Consider the following 17,419-nt stretch of genomic DNA (forward strand, 5'->3'; position numbering starts at 1 on the left):
CAATTCAAGATATCGATACTTGAAATAAGACCGAAACTGAACGAAGTACTTGTGAGATCAATGTGATCTGTTGAACAAGTAGGTAGGGAAGATATTTATTGACTGGTGGATAAGTGAGAAATCTCAAAAAAAAATTAACTGGATCCTTGGGGAAGAAAAATCTTGGTGATAGACATTTTCAGAAGGATCACGCAAAATAAAAAAAAAATCATATAAGAATTGCAACATAGTGCTGTTGTACCGTCAATTCATTAGTGGTGTTGAATTGTGGGTTTCACTTAGTATGTAGTGACACGAAACTAAGATCATTAACATAGATTTTTGTATAACCATAAACCTCAGTGGTAAATGTTGAGAGTCTCAAGGGTTACTTTGGTGAGATGAAGTGTAATGAAGAAAAATGATATAGGTGGTATAAGAAGCGAATGTACCTCTGATGTAAAAGAAGGACCAAGCAGAAAACTCTATGCTCAATATGAGTAGAGTAAGGTATCTCATGATTAGAGTGAATATAACAGCCTAGTTTGGGAAAATATGATTTGTATATATCATGTTATTAAGGCTTCACGCAAAATCGATAGAGATTTTAGTCAACATGCAGCAGCATGCATCTAGGGACATGTAAGAAGTTTAGAGAAAAGAAATTATACCTTCTGGAGCTTCATCATCGAGAGTAACACTTATGAAAAAGAGAATTAAAACAAATATTTTTGTATTTTTGGGAAAACTTTTAAAATTAAACGAAGACGAAAATTATTTTTGGATTTTATGAAAATAAAATATAAAAAGAAGTATTTAAAAGAGTGTACAAAAGAATACAATCAAAATGCCTTGATAAGAAAAAGAAGCGAACGAGTTCAGAAGGACTGAGCCTGAAATAGACCGAACGCTCGGTTCTTGGTCGAGCTTTGCGTGAAATAGACCGAACGTTCGGTTAATTTCGGTTCGCTCTATTTCGCTTCTTACTTTTATTGAAGCAAAGTCGATTTTGGTACAGATTCTGCTTCCATCATTCCTAGGCCCTGCAAGATCTTGTTGAAACTTGCTTCAGGTAAAGCCTTAGTGAATATATTTTCCAGTTGATCAGTTGTCCTTACAAAATGAATTTCCACGTTGCCATCTTCAACGTGATCTTTGATGAAGTGATATCTCAGAGCTATGTGTTTAGTCTTTGAGTGCTGCACTGGATTGTGACAAATCCTAATTGCACTTTCAGAGTCGCAATATTGTGGGATTTTCTTCATGTTCAGCCCATAATCTCTAAGCTGACTTTGTATCCATATAACTTGTGATGTGCATGATACAACAGTGATGTATTCAGCTTCTGCAGTGGATAGAGAAACACAGGTTTGTTTCTTTGATTGCCAGTTAACCAATTTACCGTCGAGAAATTGACATCCTCCAGTGGTACTCTTACGATCCAATCCACAGCCACCTAAGTCAGCATCTGAGAACGCTTGGACAAAGAATCCTGAGTTGGCTGGATACCACAGACTGAGAGAGGAGGTTCACTTCAGATAGCGAAAGGTGTTTTTCACAGCTTGCATATGAGGTTCGCGTGGGTTAGCTTGGAATCTGGCACAATTGCAGACTGAGAACATGATGGCAGGCCTACTGGCTATGAGATACATCAGTGACCCAATCATTTGATGATAGAGCGTCATTTCAGTGACTGGCTTCTCCAACGAAGGTGTAAGCTTTGTCCCAAAAGCCATTAGAACTTTAACTCTGGAGTCTCCCATCATGCCAAACTGAGTAAGCAATGCCTTTGTGTATGCCTCCTGATTGATAAAAATGCCTTTGGGTCCCTGCCTAATATTTAAGCCAAGGAAAAACTTAATTGGACCCATTGAGCTCATCTCAAATTTAGTTTCCATCAACTTCCTGAATTCAGCTGTTAAGTTGGGATTCATGGAGCCGAAGATGATGTCATTAACATAAATTTGGACTATCATAAGGTAATTACCCTCTCTCTTAAGAAAGAATGTTGGGTCAACCGAACCTTACATCTTTAAAAATCTAGTAAGGATTTCATACCATGCTCTGGGAGCCTGCTTCAAGCCATATACCACTTTGTCTAGGACGTAACAGTGATCTGGATGCCTTTCGTACATGAAACCCGGCGATTGCTCAACGTACACCGTTTCTTCAAGTTCCCCGTTGAGAAAGGCACACTTGACGTCCATCTGATAGACTTCAAAGTTTTTGTGTGCAGCATAGGCAAGAAATATTCGAACTGACTCTAGTCTTGCAACTAGAGCGAAGGTCTCTTCGTAATCAATACCTTCCTCTTGGCAATAGCCTTTCACAACCAACCGAGCTTTGTTACGAATCACATTCCCCTCCTTATCCATCTTATTTCTAAAAACCCACTTGAGACCAACAACCGAAGTATCTTTTGGATTTGGAATAAGATGCCACACTTTGTTTCTTTCAAACTCATTTAACTCGTCTTGCATGGCTTGAACCCTGTCAGAATGGTCAAGATCCGAATTAACAGTCTTCGGCTCAACTTTGGAAACAAAAGAATTGAACATGCAAAATTCTACTTGAGAGAATAGTGCAGCTTGTTTCGCTTTGATCTGAGATTGAGTGAAAACCTTTTCTGAAGATTCCCCAATAATTTGACTTAGAGGATGGTCTTTAGTCCATTTAATAAGTGGTGGGTAGTTTGGATCACTGGAGGGATCCAGTTCTGCATTGATCTCTTCCTCCAGTTCAGATAGTATGTCATCATCATTGAAATTTGTGTCCTCCCCCCTCGAATGATGACACGTGTTCAGTATCTGGATTAGAATGTTCCCCTTCATTTGAAGTTTTAGTAGAGCTAGACGATTGTGACATTGAACTCTCCCCCTGGAATGAAGAACTGTGATCTTGTTGTAGAGGCGGACCCTCCCCCTGGATAGAAGGACGGTCACCAGAAGGTTCGCTTAAGACTGATGTTTCGGTTGATCGTCAGCCATCTTTCATGCAACATCGTCAATGACTTGCTTCTGACTGTCAACTTTGTTATCTTTCGCCTTGAATTCAGAATCGATAGCCTTTCAGGTTCATCAAAAAGCAGCATATATTGCTTAAAAAGATTTGAGATAGGAGCAGTAAGTTGACTTGTCTTTGGAAAGATTTCCTACAGTTCATCTTCAGTGGTCTTTATCTTCTTGACATAGCTATCATCAAAAGTGACATAGTATGTCTCTTCAATCTTCTTAGAGCGCTTGTTCAGAACTCTATAGGCCTTCGAGTGCAAGGAACAGCCCAGAAAAATTCCTTCATCAGCTTTGACATCAAACTTGTTTCGATTCTCTTTGGAGTTGAAGATGAAGCATCTTGAACCGAACACATGAAAGAATTTCACATTTGGCTTGCGATTGTTCAAGATTTCATAAGGAGTGGTGGAGAATCGCTTATTTAGATATGAAATGTTCTAAGTGTACCAAGCAGCAGCAATTGCATCAGCCCATAAGTACAATGGCAATGAAGCGAAGCTTAGCATAGTACGAGCTGCCTCGCACAGAGATCTGTTTTGCCTTTCAACGATTCCATTCTGCTGTGGAGTTTAAGGGGCCGAGAAATTATGAGGCGTTCCCTTGTCAGCTAGAAAATCTTCAAAATCCTTGTTCTTGAATTCCAGGCCATTGTCACTTCTGACATTACGAACTACTTTCCTCAGTTGAACTTCTACCTGCTTTTTGAAGAGCTTGAGCTTAGGAGTAGCCTCTGATTTATGCTTTAAGAAAAACATCCATGTAAAGCGAGAGAATTCGTCAACGATGACCAGAATATACTTGTTCCCTCCAATACTTTCAATGGAAGAAGGACCACATAGATCGATATGTAACAGCTCCAATGGCTCTATCACCTTTGTGTTGATAATAGAAGGATGACTTTGTCGACTCTGCTTTCCCATTTCACAAGCTGCACATTTGTGTTCTTTGTCAAATTTGAGAACTGGAAGACCTCGAACATGATCTCCTAAAACTAGTTTGTTGATATCCTTGAAATTAAGATGAGAGAGTCTTCGATGCCATAACCAGCTTTCATCTGAGTGAGCCTTCGTGAGTAAGCAAACTGTTGGTTTACCTCAAATTGGGTTGAGGTTCAAAGGTTACATTTCCCCTTTCACTTCGATTTCAACAAAATGTTATTGGACTTCATCTCGACTACTTCTGAGCCTTCATCATCAAACGATACCTTCAATCCAGTCCCAACTACCAGCTGTGATACGCTGATAAGGTTGTGCTGCAGTCCTTCAACATATGCAACCTTTCTTATTGAGAAATCACCATTCGTAATGATTCCATAGCCTTTGATAGTTCCATATGAGTTGTTTCCGTACTTCACAATTCCACCATCCTTGAGAGACCGAAACTCCCTCAGTTCTTCCTTCCTTCCTGTCATGTGAAGCGAACAACCACTATCAATATACCATTCTTCGCCAAGCTGCTCGTCACGTATAACCTGCAAAATATTAAGTAGATTTAGGAACCCAAAGTTTCTTAGGTCCTTGTGAGCCTTTTACAAGATAGGGAATAGTAAGATAAATATCAACCAAATAAGTACGTTTAATTAAAGTTGTTTCATCTTTTCTTTTTATAGTAAAAACTTTAATTTTGTTTGTTTTAGGTTCATTAGACGAAGGTTTTGAGATTTCGACGCCAACTCTCTTTTGGATGTCTTTCGGGCTCTTGTTGTCTTCTGGAAAGAGCTTTCCTTTCCCTTTCAAACCTTTTGAAGGATAAGAGTTAGAATGAGAATAGGAAGAATAATATTTAGAAGAGTTCTTGGTCCGTTGACTATTAGTCTTTCTTGTTTGAGAACGAGAACATTCTTCACTTTTGTTCTTCTAGGGTTTCTAGACGTTTTGGGCAGCCTCCTCTCTTCTCCTCTTCATCCAAGTTGCTTAGTGGTGTTTGTGAGTCTAGGGATGTTATTCGGGTCGGAACCGAACCGAACCGACCCGAACCCAAATAAACCGAAAACCGAATAAGGGTAATTGTATGAGCCGAAAACCGAACCAAATAAGCAATACGGGTTCGGTTCGGTTTGGGTATTATTCGGTTTGGTTCGGTTCCGGCCCAAATAACCCAAATAACATGTACAAGATAATTAAGGAGCCGAATAACTCGAATAAACCAAATAACATTTACAATGTGATTATAAATATTGTATTTTGTATGACTTTTGTAGTTTATGATAAACACGAATAACACAGATAACACAGATTAACTATTCTTGATATATAAAATGTAAAATCAAACCACCACAATCTTAAGATATAGTTATTAAGCAACATATTAAACACTAAATATTAAACATCCAAAACACCTAAAAAACTATCTATAAGTATATAAGTTAAACATTAAACATTACGTGGGTATTTTGGGTAAAGATTGATAGAACACAAGACCAAATAAGCAATCGTGCAAGTGGAAAAAAAAAGTGACTTTTCATATCCGGTTCGGTCCATTTGGACCGAATAAGCCCTTATTCGGGTAAACCGGACCGAATAACCCGAAAACCGAATAAGCCTTATATAGATACCCGAAAACCGAATCGAATTGCTTATTCGGATCTAATCCGGTTCGGTTTTCGGTTCGGTTCGGGTTTTCGGGCCAAATTCTCATCCCTAGTGAAGATGTCTTTTATGATACTCACTGTACTTGCCCTTTTCTTTTTTTCGCCTTTGGTGGCGTTTTCTCGATTGCATGTATTTTCGTTCGATGATTCTGGTGTTTGTCTTTGCTGAACGGATGATATCTCCGGGACGAATTTTGTGAATGTTGTTTGAGCTTGTCATGTCCCCCGCCCTGGCGCTCTCGATGGTTAGTATTGGGCCGAGTGACTGCTTCTTCTTGTTTTATGTAAACATTGGCAACAACCTTTAGGTTGGATTATTTTCTCTCTTCACCCTTTATATTCCTGAGAGATTTCTCAACTCTATGCTTTAGTTCGTCCCTTGATTGGGGTACCGTCCCTTGTATCTTTTATGATAGAGGATTGGGGAGTAAACCTTGGGCGAAGGCGTTGGTGATAAGGAATTCCTTGTGACCCGGAACGTTTAGCATTGCTAGATTGAATCTATCGTAATACGCTCTTATTGACTCTCCATCCTTTCATTTTCACGCCAAGATTAAGTTCACGTCTCCCTTACCTTTCCTTAATAGCATAAAATTATAAAGGAAAAGGTACCGTAACTGCTCAAAGCTCGAGATGTTGTCAGGCCACAATGCCTTGAACCACTTTCCTGCATTTCGTGATAGTGTGACGGGGAAATACATGCAAGTGAACCATTTATCCATTCTCAATGATGTCATCGTCCATTTGTAAGTGTCGATGTGTTCGTATGGATCGGTGGCACCATCATACTTTGGGATGTTCAATATCACTATCGAGTGTGGGATCTCGTATTGTAAGAGTTCGTGGCAGAAGCGGGAATGGTACTCCTCACTGGTTTTCCATGTGTGGGGTATGGAAATCCATCGTACATCATGAATTGTTGAGCGTAATACGAGTTGTTGTATGTTTGATTGTACATCTCCGCTTGTGCTACGCCGCTTCCCAGGTTTCATCGTATTTGGTTGCAGTTGCTGAACATATCTCGAACATGGAGACTCTCCAGTCTGATTCTGATCAGAAGAGTATTGAATGCTAAGAGTTCAGGGCCCAGTTAGCAAAGATAGAAGCTGACAAGTGCAGTTGGGAGGCCGAGCGGGAGGTAGTGCTGCGCGAGAAGCCAAGCATGGCCGATCAGGTAACATAGTTGGAGGAGGAGGCGAGGCGTCTGGATGATCATGTAGGAGTTTTGAGTTTACAGAATGCAGGGTTGAGCGAGCGGCCAACAGAATTAGAGGTTGATCTGGTTACTGAGGGTGCTGTAAAAGGGGCGTTGGAGAAGGATGTTTCATGGATCCTTAGCGAGGGGCTCTCGATTGATCGAGAGCCCTCAATTTCTCCAAGGCTTGGTACATGTGCAGAATGCTTGTGTTGCCACAGGCGTAGAACATGATAAAAGGTTTATCTGGGAGCAGGTAACTACCGAGGAGTCTGACCCAAAGTCCGAGGAGGATGTGGCCGCCAGGACTCAAGAGATAGAAGATGCCCTGGTCGCTTTTACTTAGACAAACTTTTCCAACCACCTTCGCCTGGGCGGTCTGGACATGACTGGCTCCGCAGTCTCTATCAAGAAGCTCAGAGCGATAGGTCAGGCTTTGGCCCAAACTTCGTTCCTGGTGATAAGTCATAAGTAGCCTTGTTTTGTGACTTTTTCTTGATGTGATTTCCTTGAACAATATTTTCTTTTCCTTTTTTTGCTTATGGTCTTTTCTGCCTTCTGTGGTCATCTGAAAGTCCGGGAGTCCGACAACTATGACAATATTTTCTTTATATTTGTGGGTATGAATGTTTGATATCACCGCACATATTATTTATGTTTGGTTGCTTCATGTGTGCTTTATGTTGGCCATCACATGGTATTGATGCAGGGTCTGTTTACACCTGATCTGAGTTATTTTACTCATGAACTCTTTATGCTTTACTGAAGCTGGTCTTTGAGAAATTTGTTCTAATTTGTTGCTTAAAGACCCTGTATGTAGCCAAGATCGTCATCTTGAGGCTTACCCAGTTTTGTTTTTTCTGACTAGTGGAATGTTATGACTCTTCTACACTTATGTCACATGTTCTTTCATGTGTATACTATAATATGATTGACGAACATGTTTTGGGGGAAAGGTTATGATCCTTTTTTGATAAAAAAAACCCCCCTAGCTGCCTCCTTGTAATGATTTCGCTCGTGTAACGTTGGATGATCAGTCCTTGTTGTTTACACGGTAAATGTACATAGCCTCTTTGTTTTGTTTTTCAAGATTGAAAATAAAGGGGCATCCGAATTGCCCTTTTTGTTTACACTAGCTTTGTTTAGAGTGTGATAAAATTGAAAGTAGTGAAGTAATTTTTGCTGATTACGTTTACATGTTAAAATTAACACACAATGCGTTAGCTAGCATTGGTTCTACCTTTAACACTTGTTTTAAAAGTAGAAGTGGCGCAGGATCTGCGCATTCCATGTTCTTGGAATGGCACGCCAGTCTTGAGCTTCTAGGACATAGGCACCATTTTGATGTGCTTCTACGATTTTTTATGGTCCTTCCCACGTGACACTGAGCTTCCCCAATGGTTCAGCGTGGCTAGACTCATTCTTTCTTAGTACCCATTCTCCAACTTTGAAGTTCTTGGACTGGACTTGGCGGTTATAATAGTTCTCGGTTCGTGATTTATACAGTACTTGTATCTGTGTTGCCTCATGTTTTTCGTCGAGCATGTCCAGGTCTTGGGTTCGCCCTTCTTCGTTGGCCGCTTCCTCGAAACTCTCTGTTGGTAGGGAGCCGACAACTATTTCCAATGGGAGGACCGCTTCTGTCCCGTAGGTTAGACTAAATGGCGTATCTCCCGTGCTTGACCTTTCTGTGGCACGATAGGACCACAACAATGTCGGGAGTTCATCCACTTAAGTGGAATTTGATCTGAGTGGCCTTTTCTTCAAACCATTAACTGTAGTTTTGTTTGATATCTCGGTTTGCCCATTGGCCTGAGGGTGTGCTACTGGCATGAACCGACAATGAATTTTTTTTTTGTCTTCACAACACTCTTTGATGGGACTTCCTTCAAATTGTGTGCCATTATCACTTATGAGGATTCTGGGTGTGCCAAAACGGGCCAACATGTTCTTGGTCATGAATTTTATCATTTGTTTGCCAGTAACGGTGGCCAGTGGTTCTGCTTCTATCCACTTCATGAAATAATCCACGACCACTAGCAAGAATTTCACTCCCATTGGCGCTGGTGGGAAAGGTCCCACTATGTCGATTCCCCATTGGTGGAAAGGTCGGGGGCTGGTGATGCTGGTCAATGGCATGGCCGATTGATTTTGGAAAGGAGCGAATGCCTGGCATTCTTTGCATTTCTTGGTTAGGGTTGCAGCATCATTGTACACACCCGTCCCATATGCCCCTAGGCAGTGAATTTTGCCTGTGAGTGCTCGAGCGCCTTCATGTGTCGCCGCATCCCCCGAATAACTTTCTTCTAGGAATGTCTGCCCCTATTCCTTGGAGATGCACCTTAGCCATGGACTGAGATACCCTCTTCGGTATCATTAGTTATCCCTGATTGCAAATTGTGACACCCTGATCTTGACTTTTCTTGCCTGCTCAGGGTCATCTGGTAGCACGCCATGGCATAAGTAATCAACATACGGTTTGGTCCATTCCAGCGCAGTCGATATTATATTGACCTTCTGGTTATCGATACTTCTCTCCAGGAGCACTATGACTAGTACTTTCTTTGTTAAATGATCATAAGAAGTTAAGGCTAACTTGCTGAGAGCGTCCGCCCTTGCGTTCTTTCCCCAAGAGATTTGTTTTATGGAAAAGCTCTCGAACGTGCTTATTAGACTTTGCACTGCATCAAGGTATTTCTACATACTTGAGTCTTTAGCCTCGTGCGTTCCATTTACCTGGTTTGTGATAAGTAGTAAATCGCTAAGGGCTGCTAGTTGTTTCACGCTAACCTCCTTGGCATGCCTTAGGCCTGCTAGGAGTGCTTCGTATTCTGCCTCATTATTGGACACTTGAAAGTCGAAGCGCAACGCGTAAATGATCTCTTCGCCCTTGGGGATCTGATGGATCAGGCCTGCGCCTGAGCCTTCCTTACTTGATGTGGCATCAGTGTACAACTTCCATAGTTCCATACCTGCTTCAAGATCGAGTTGGTCGATGGAAATTGTCATTGGTACCCCCTTGATGGTATCTGGGATTTCGACCAGGAAATCTGCAAGAGCCTGGGCTTTGATGCTGGTCCTAGGGTGGTATTGTATGTCGTGCTCACCAAATTTATGGCCCATTTGGCCAAGCACACAGACTTTTCCGGCCTTGGTAGTACTTGCTTTATCGGGTAACTAGTCAGAACATCCACCTTGTGGGCCTGGGAATATCTCTGTAGTCGCCTAACTGCGTAAACCAAGGCGAGGACCAGCTTTTCCAAGGCCAGGTAATTGACTTCTGGACCTTTCAGGGGCCTGCTAACAAAATGAATGGGGATCTTCTTGCCCTCTCTCTCCATTGCTAGTACATAGGAGATGGCCTCTTCAGACGCTACTAAGTAGATCTGTAGTGTCTCCCCTAGGAGTGGGCAGGAGAGAGCCGGGAAGTATTGTAGGGCTTTTTTTAGTTTTTGCAATGCCGCATCTGCTTCTTCTATCCATTTAAACTGTTTTTTTTGTCTAAACATCCTTTAAGTGTCTGGTACAGGAGAAGTGCTTTCTCTGCAGATTTGGCAATGAGCATTCCCAACGTCGTCAACGTACCGTTGATCTCCTGTACCCCTTTGAGATTGTGGGGAGTTTTTGATTGGAGGACATCCTGTATTTTAGTGGGATTGGGGAGAATCCCTTCTTTGGATACCTGATACCCAAGGAATTGCCCTTCCTCAACTCCAAAGGTGCACTTAGCCGGTTTTAACTTCATCTACGCTTTAGCTAGTCTTCTGAAGGTTTCTTCCACATCTTGGAGTAATGTTTCCTCATAAGGGCTCTTGATTACCATATAGTCAATGTAGACTCCGATATTCCTACCAATTTGGTCAAAAAATACCTTGTGCATCAGCCTTTGATAAATCTAACCATGCCATGGGTCGTTGATGGTACGAGGTGTAGTGAGGAGATTGCTGAACGCCCGAGCACGATGTTGTGTTCTGTCGGGTATCGGATCACAAAGAATTCGATTATTCTTGTGATTCGATCCCTCTCGTCGTTACTGACCATCGTTAAGAGCAGTCGAGTTGTACCAAATGCCCACAAACTGTGTCCAGTGAACCCTATCAACGGCCCCCCGATTGGGGGCTGTAGCCCCTCTTTCCACGTGTCTGGTAGTTGTCTAAAACAATGCCCGTAGAGTATATTAGAGCAACTACCGTTGGCGATATATGTTTGATGGATTTTCGTCTTACGAATAAATCCAGATATAAGGAGTGGATCTCTCGAATCCCAGTTCAATGGTCTGGGATCATTGCTCGAAAAACTGATATTGAGTAGATTTCTTGAGAGTACCTCTATTTCGTCCCCTTCTTGATGAGTCGTGTTTCTTTTACGAGGATGAGAGATAGTAAGTACCTCCATGCCTTCATGCAGAGGTTTCTGCAATAGATCAGGATGCAATATCGCCGTCAGAGACGATGAACCATTCAATGACGATTGTCGTAAACTGCTCTGGAGTAATGGCCTCGTAATTGCTGAGATTTGCGCCATGAGCGCCTGGATTGGAGTCTGCATTTTATACTCGCAGTGGTGTTCGTTAGTTATCACCACCGCTTTTTGAAATACATCTGGTATTGCAAGTGTAGGTGCTGTCGAGCATAGATCGCTGTTTTACAAAGAACCAGTGTCGTTAACTAGCTGTATCACTATGAGGATACGTCCAGATGGCGCCAAATGTTATGACATGCTCTTCAAGGGGTTTGGATGATGGATGATGTAACTGCTTTGGGAACTTTCTTGAGAACATAATCACAAAAGAACCGTTAGAGGACGACCGGGTGTTCCCCCGAGACGTCACTCCGATGATCAAGTTATTTTTCTGAGAGAGAATTAAGATAAATTCAGTGAGAGAGAAGATGGATATCTCCCTTGAGATGGAAGAGTTCATTTTATACTTGTTATTAACAGATCGTGGGACCATCTCTCGTGAACGTGATATGTGGCCTCTTCTTACTGGGAGAGCTATTCACGCTAACTAACCCCCAGGTGACGTCAGTTCTGGGCATCACTGGGCTATTTGTAGCTTTGTCATTGGTTGTGGGTGAATGAGGAGATCACATGTGATGTTCTTCCCTTGTGACAAGAAATGAGTTGTCGCTCCGACTTTGGCTCTCTAAGGCCAAGACTGGGTCTCAGCCAAGGCAGTAACGTCTCTGTTACATTTAACGTGGCCGTTGGGTAACGTTAACAATTAATATACCCAACACTACAATGGTCTCCGAAGTTTGAATAATAAAAGGAATTGCCAAAAGTGAATATCCCACAAGCCTTATAGGTAGTAATTTTCAGTTCAAGGTGCAAAAACCTTCCAATTAACATGCTATGAGTATGGTTAGTGTTACTACAATTTGCGATTTGTCTTGCATAAATTTTCTTCTTCAGTGTGGGGTGTACAGAAAGCAAGCATGTGTGCTTCTACAATACGTATGGTCTTCTAAGTTTGAACAATGCAAGGAATTCCCTGACTTTCAGGTATGGATTTTATTATGATTGCTTGAGGAAGTATGGAAATGCCAATGTAACGTTTAGATTATCTACCTCCTGCCCTTATTGAGATCCATGTATGCAAAAACACCCATCTTGCTTATTTGTTATCTTTTTTTATTATCAAAAACTAGAACAAAATGATCAACATTTAAGATTATTAATTTAATTTTAATATGTGTTTTTTCATGTCTTGAGCTTTCAAAGATTTTGAGTTATCTCTGTAAGAAGGTCAACTATTTCATCACATTTTTGGAGTGTATTCCAGTGTGCTTCGAGTCCATCACACTCATTCTCTCCTTAATCAAACACATATCTCTTTCCAAGCTTGCCTTCTTTCCTTCTTCTACTAATTAACATACAATCAAAATTACAAAACCAACAGTATAAGTTGTTAATTTTACTTGGTTTCAAGGTTTTATTTGGTAATGTAATGTTGTCTGAAAGTAGTAATCTAAGGGGGAATGAAATGGAGCATTACAAATAAATGAAAAAAAGCATGTTTGTTTTGCTACATTGGATTGGAATGGGATGTTCTTCATATTCCAGACTTGTCTTCATATTTCGGACTTGTTCTTCACATTCCGGAATACGAAGTTCATTTCAGAGTATTCATAATGACGGATAAAAGTTGTGAACATGAACATAAACTAGTTAATTTATGATAAATAAGTAGCTTTCTATGGCTCTAAATCCGAATTAACATTCCATTTCGGATACGTGCTTGGAATTTCAAATATGTTATTTGTAATATAGACTATGTTATTTTGGTTAATATTCAATAAAAACAAATACAAAAGTAAAGGAAGAAAGAACTAACCTAGAAAACCTCGATATCCTTATGATTGTATGTCATTTTACTTTGTTAAATATCTCCAAAATGTCAAGTATTTCGATGTACATTTCGTATCAACATTAAGTAGGGGCCATTCAGTCTGAAGCTGTTTCTGAAGGACCAGACCTCGAGACTCATATCCAAAATGCCCTCTTCCCTAGTAGTTAGTTATTTTGCAAAAGGTAAATTTATAGATAATTTCTTAAATCACATTGTATAATGGTTAACTTAGTCAATATTTTTTAGGATAAAATGATGAGAGAATTTCGTATATGCCTTTCTTAAACATCAAAATATCATATTTATCCGGCCTAACTTCTAAATATCATATATAACATTTATAATCTTTTAAAATATCATATTTGCCCAAATTCTATTTTTAAACATTTTTATAACTATTTATTATGATTTAAAATAATTATAATTATAAGAAAATCTAGAATACCCATATTACCCTTGTTTATATTTTGTAGAAATACATTATGGCGTTGGGGGCCTGGGGAGATTGGCGGTTTTGAACACCCACTTACTCTCTTCCTCCTTTCTTTTCACCTAGAAAATCTAGTTAAAGACAAAACTTCAAAAATGGTCCATGTGGTTTCCGAAAATCTGAAGTTTAGTCCTTAATTTATAAAAATCTCACGGATCGTCCCTGTGGTTTCAAAACATTTAACATATGGTCCTTTTCGTTAACTTCGTTAACTTTTGACCGTTAAGTAAAGGGTATTTCTGTCTTTTCACTACCACATGGGCCATCTATGAAGTTTTGCCTTATTTTAAAATAAATAAATAAATAAAAATAATTATTTAATATTAAAGGTCTCTCTATCTCTCTCTCTCTCTCTCTCTCTCTCTCTCTCTCTCTCTCTTTCTCTCTCTCTCAAAACCCACCTACCCATCTTTGTTACTGAATCCGATTTTCAAGCCCTCCAATCATTCAAACAAGAACTCATTGACCTAAATGGGTTCTCGAAAAGCTGGAACGATAGCGGATATGGAGCATGTTCTGGAAGTCGAAAAGGAATCAAATGTGCTCAAGGTCAAGTTATCGTGATTCAACTTCCATGGCGAGGATTAGGTAGTCGAATCACACCGAAAATTGGTCAGTTTCAAGCTCTCATAAAGCTTAGCCTCCATGATAACGTCATTGAAGGTTCGATTCCGAAGGAATTAGGGGTCCTTCTGAATCTTAGAGGACTTCAATTGTTTAACGACATATTCACTAGTTTGATTCCTCCAGCATTGGGTTCATGTCTATTGCTTCAAACTATTGATGTGAGTAATAATTCTTTGGTGGGTGTAATCCCAGAAAGTCTTGCTAATTGGTCTAAGCTTTATAAGGTCAATTTGACTTTGAATTCTTTTACCGGTTCAATCCCTGTCCCGATTACAAAACTAAATTTCTTCATGTTTCTTGCTCTACAGTTCAATAATTTTTCTGGGGTTCTTCCAGATTCTTGAGGGAATGACAAAAATGGCGTCAAATCCATGGTCAAATCTTAAACCTTTGACCATAATTTCTAGTAACAACCTTTCATCTCCAATCCTCACACAATTTTCCATCACCACCTTAACTGTTCTTGATCCGAGCTCCAGTACATTCTCCGAGGAACTACCATTACAACTCACAAGATTAAACAAATTGCAGAGATTATCACTCGGGAACAATTTGTTTTCGGGTAACTTATCAAGCAATTTGCTTTCACTTCCTAGTTTGATTTTCCTCGATGTTTTCGATAATAATTTCACAAGTGTAGAGATTGTTATTGGAAGAAGTTGAGAAGAAGAGAAAATTAAGAGCTTGAATATGGAGCGACCAAGGAGCCAAAAGACAAGAAAATCCCCAAAATCCATATGGGTATCTTCAACGACCTGCTTCCATCCATTGGCAAAGCAGTAGTTATCACCATTTTTTTATCTTCAATCTCCAGGAATAGCCTCCATTTACAGATTGGAGTGTTGCGTTCTCAGGGTTTTTGTTCTCCAAGTGCTTACGAAGGAAGGGAGCCGACAAGGGCGAGGGGCTATTTAGTTCGATTGATGAAGCTCGAAGACAGAATGAAAATTGAAATTGGAGAGAGAGAGAGAGAGAGAGAGAGAGACTTTAATATTAAATAATCATATTTTTTTAATAAGGAAAAACTTTATAAATGGTCCCTCTGGTAGTGAAATGATATAAATGCCCTTTACTTAACGGCAAAAAACTAACGGAGTTAGAGAAAATGACCATATGTTAAAAGTTTTGAAACCACATGGACCATTTTTGAAGTTTTGTCCTAGTTAAATGCACTATACCTATTGCATGATCTTGGTGTAAAAACACACAATTATAGAGAATAGTGACTCACAATGAATAATCATTGCTCAAAATCTATAAACTACTAAGTTTGCTTTCAATCTTATCAAACCCCTAAACCTCTATTCTAAGTCATTGTCATTCTTATCTTTTGGATTTAAATACAAAACCAGTTACTCAAATCTCTGTTTATTCTAATAAAATGCAAGGAGAAAATCTTTTGTTGCCACCATGGAAAAGTCGTTGACAGTACCTCGGGATTTTGATGCAAACTATCAAAGAGATTTTCGCCTTTTCGGCACCATTATTTTTTTGGCTCCAAAGTCTCTGTCTAATAAGATATTTATCCTTGTTAGAAATTTCTCCTTGTTGCGCTTTCCATGGTAGTATAATTTAAGACAAAACTGCAAAATTAGTCCTTGTGGTTTACAAAAAACTTTGAATAGGGTCCAAAAAGTTTTCAATTTGCATGGAAGGTCCAAAATCAAGAATTTTCTTTGGTTTTGGTCCTTGGTAAACTTGAAATGACAATTTTGCCCTTTTTATTTCTTTTTGTATTTTTTTTTTGAAATTATTTTACATAATTTATTAAAATAAAAAGAGAAAAGAAAAGCATTAACCTACCCACCCTACCCCCACCGATGCCCTCTCTCTCTCTCTCTCTCTCTCTCTCTCTCTCTCTCTCTTTCTCTCTGTCTCTCTCTCTCCAGTCTCCACGCCATTTTCATACTTCCAATCCTCTCAAGCACATATCTTTTAATCGGAGGCTATGGAAATGACAAGGATGAAACCTCAGCAAGAACCACATCTCATCAAGATCCCTACTGTTCGTGGCCATCTGATCAGAAAAGAATTCAGCCTGATGGTCGCCTCACAATCATATCTAGGTTTCTTTATCTTCATCTTAATTAGTCTCTTGGAGATAATGGTGGTTGTTGTTTATCTGGAAATCTACGAAGAAGACGAAGGATGGAGATGATAATTTCATTGAAATTTCATGGGTCCTGGGGCCTTCATTCGTGTATAAAAGAGATACAGGGTATGATTTTTCATTTTTGATGCAGTTTTCGATGTTGAAATCCTCTTCACTATCGCAACTTCTTCTTTATTAGAATCTGTTAATGGATTGATTTTAACATTTTCCCAATAAATTTCTTTTCGAGTTTTTTAGCATTAAAGATATAAATGCTCAAATTTTTATCTGAAATTCTTTGTGTTGATGAATGGGATTTGTTTATTGATTCTTGTGAGCTTCAAAATGGGAAGGTAATGAAAATTAATCAAAAGGAGTTTTCAAATGTATGAATTTTCGTTTGTGATGCGGTTCGATGGCCATGATTGAAATTCTGATTTCGTTTGGATTCAATGGAGTGAGGCTTTCCTTGGCTAAATAAGATTTGAAAGAATATGAAGGATCATTGAATGTTGGAGAGATGCGGTACCCTGGTAATTGTTTTCTCTAGATAAGTGGTGATACATTAGATAGAGAACAGACCGATGGCAGATGCTAGTTACAGGTGCGAGATTGGAAGGCGGAGATGGTCGTGGACGATCTTGGTAGCCATAATTTTGCGATTAGTCATTTCCGAGGCATCTGTGAAAGTTTTCGGTGGAGATACTAATTTGTTGTCTCCAATGGATCTGAATTGAAGCAATGGTGGGGTGGGAAAATGAAGATCTGGATCAGAGAAGACGACGAAGATTATAATTTATTTGTATACCGATAGATTTAGGATTTAAATGTGTAGCGTTTAATGCGATTGTAGAGAGAGAGAGAGAGAGAGAGGGAGAGAGATAATTCCTTTTTTTTTAAGTTAAAATACTATTAGAATAATTATAAAATAAATAAAAAATAAAATAAAATGGCATAACCGTCTTTTCAAGTTTTTTTGAACTAAAATCAAAGAAATTTCTTCATTTTGGACCTTCAATGCAAGTTAAAAACTTTTTGGACCCTATCCAAAGTTTTTTGCAAATCACATGGACTAATTTTGCA

The sequence above is a fragment of the Lactuca sativa genome, chromosome 4 (genome assembly GCF_002870075.4).
Source record: "Lactuca sativa cultivar Salinas chromosome 4, Lsat_Salinas_v11, whole genome shotgun sequence".
In the NCBI taxonomy this organism is placed as follows: Eukaryota; Viridiplantae; Streptophyta; class Magnoliopsida; order Asterales; family Asteraceae; genus Lactuca; species Lactuca sativa.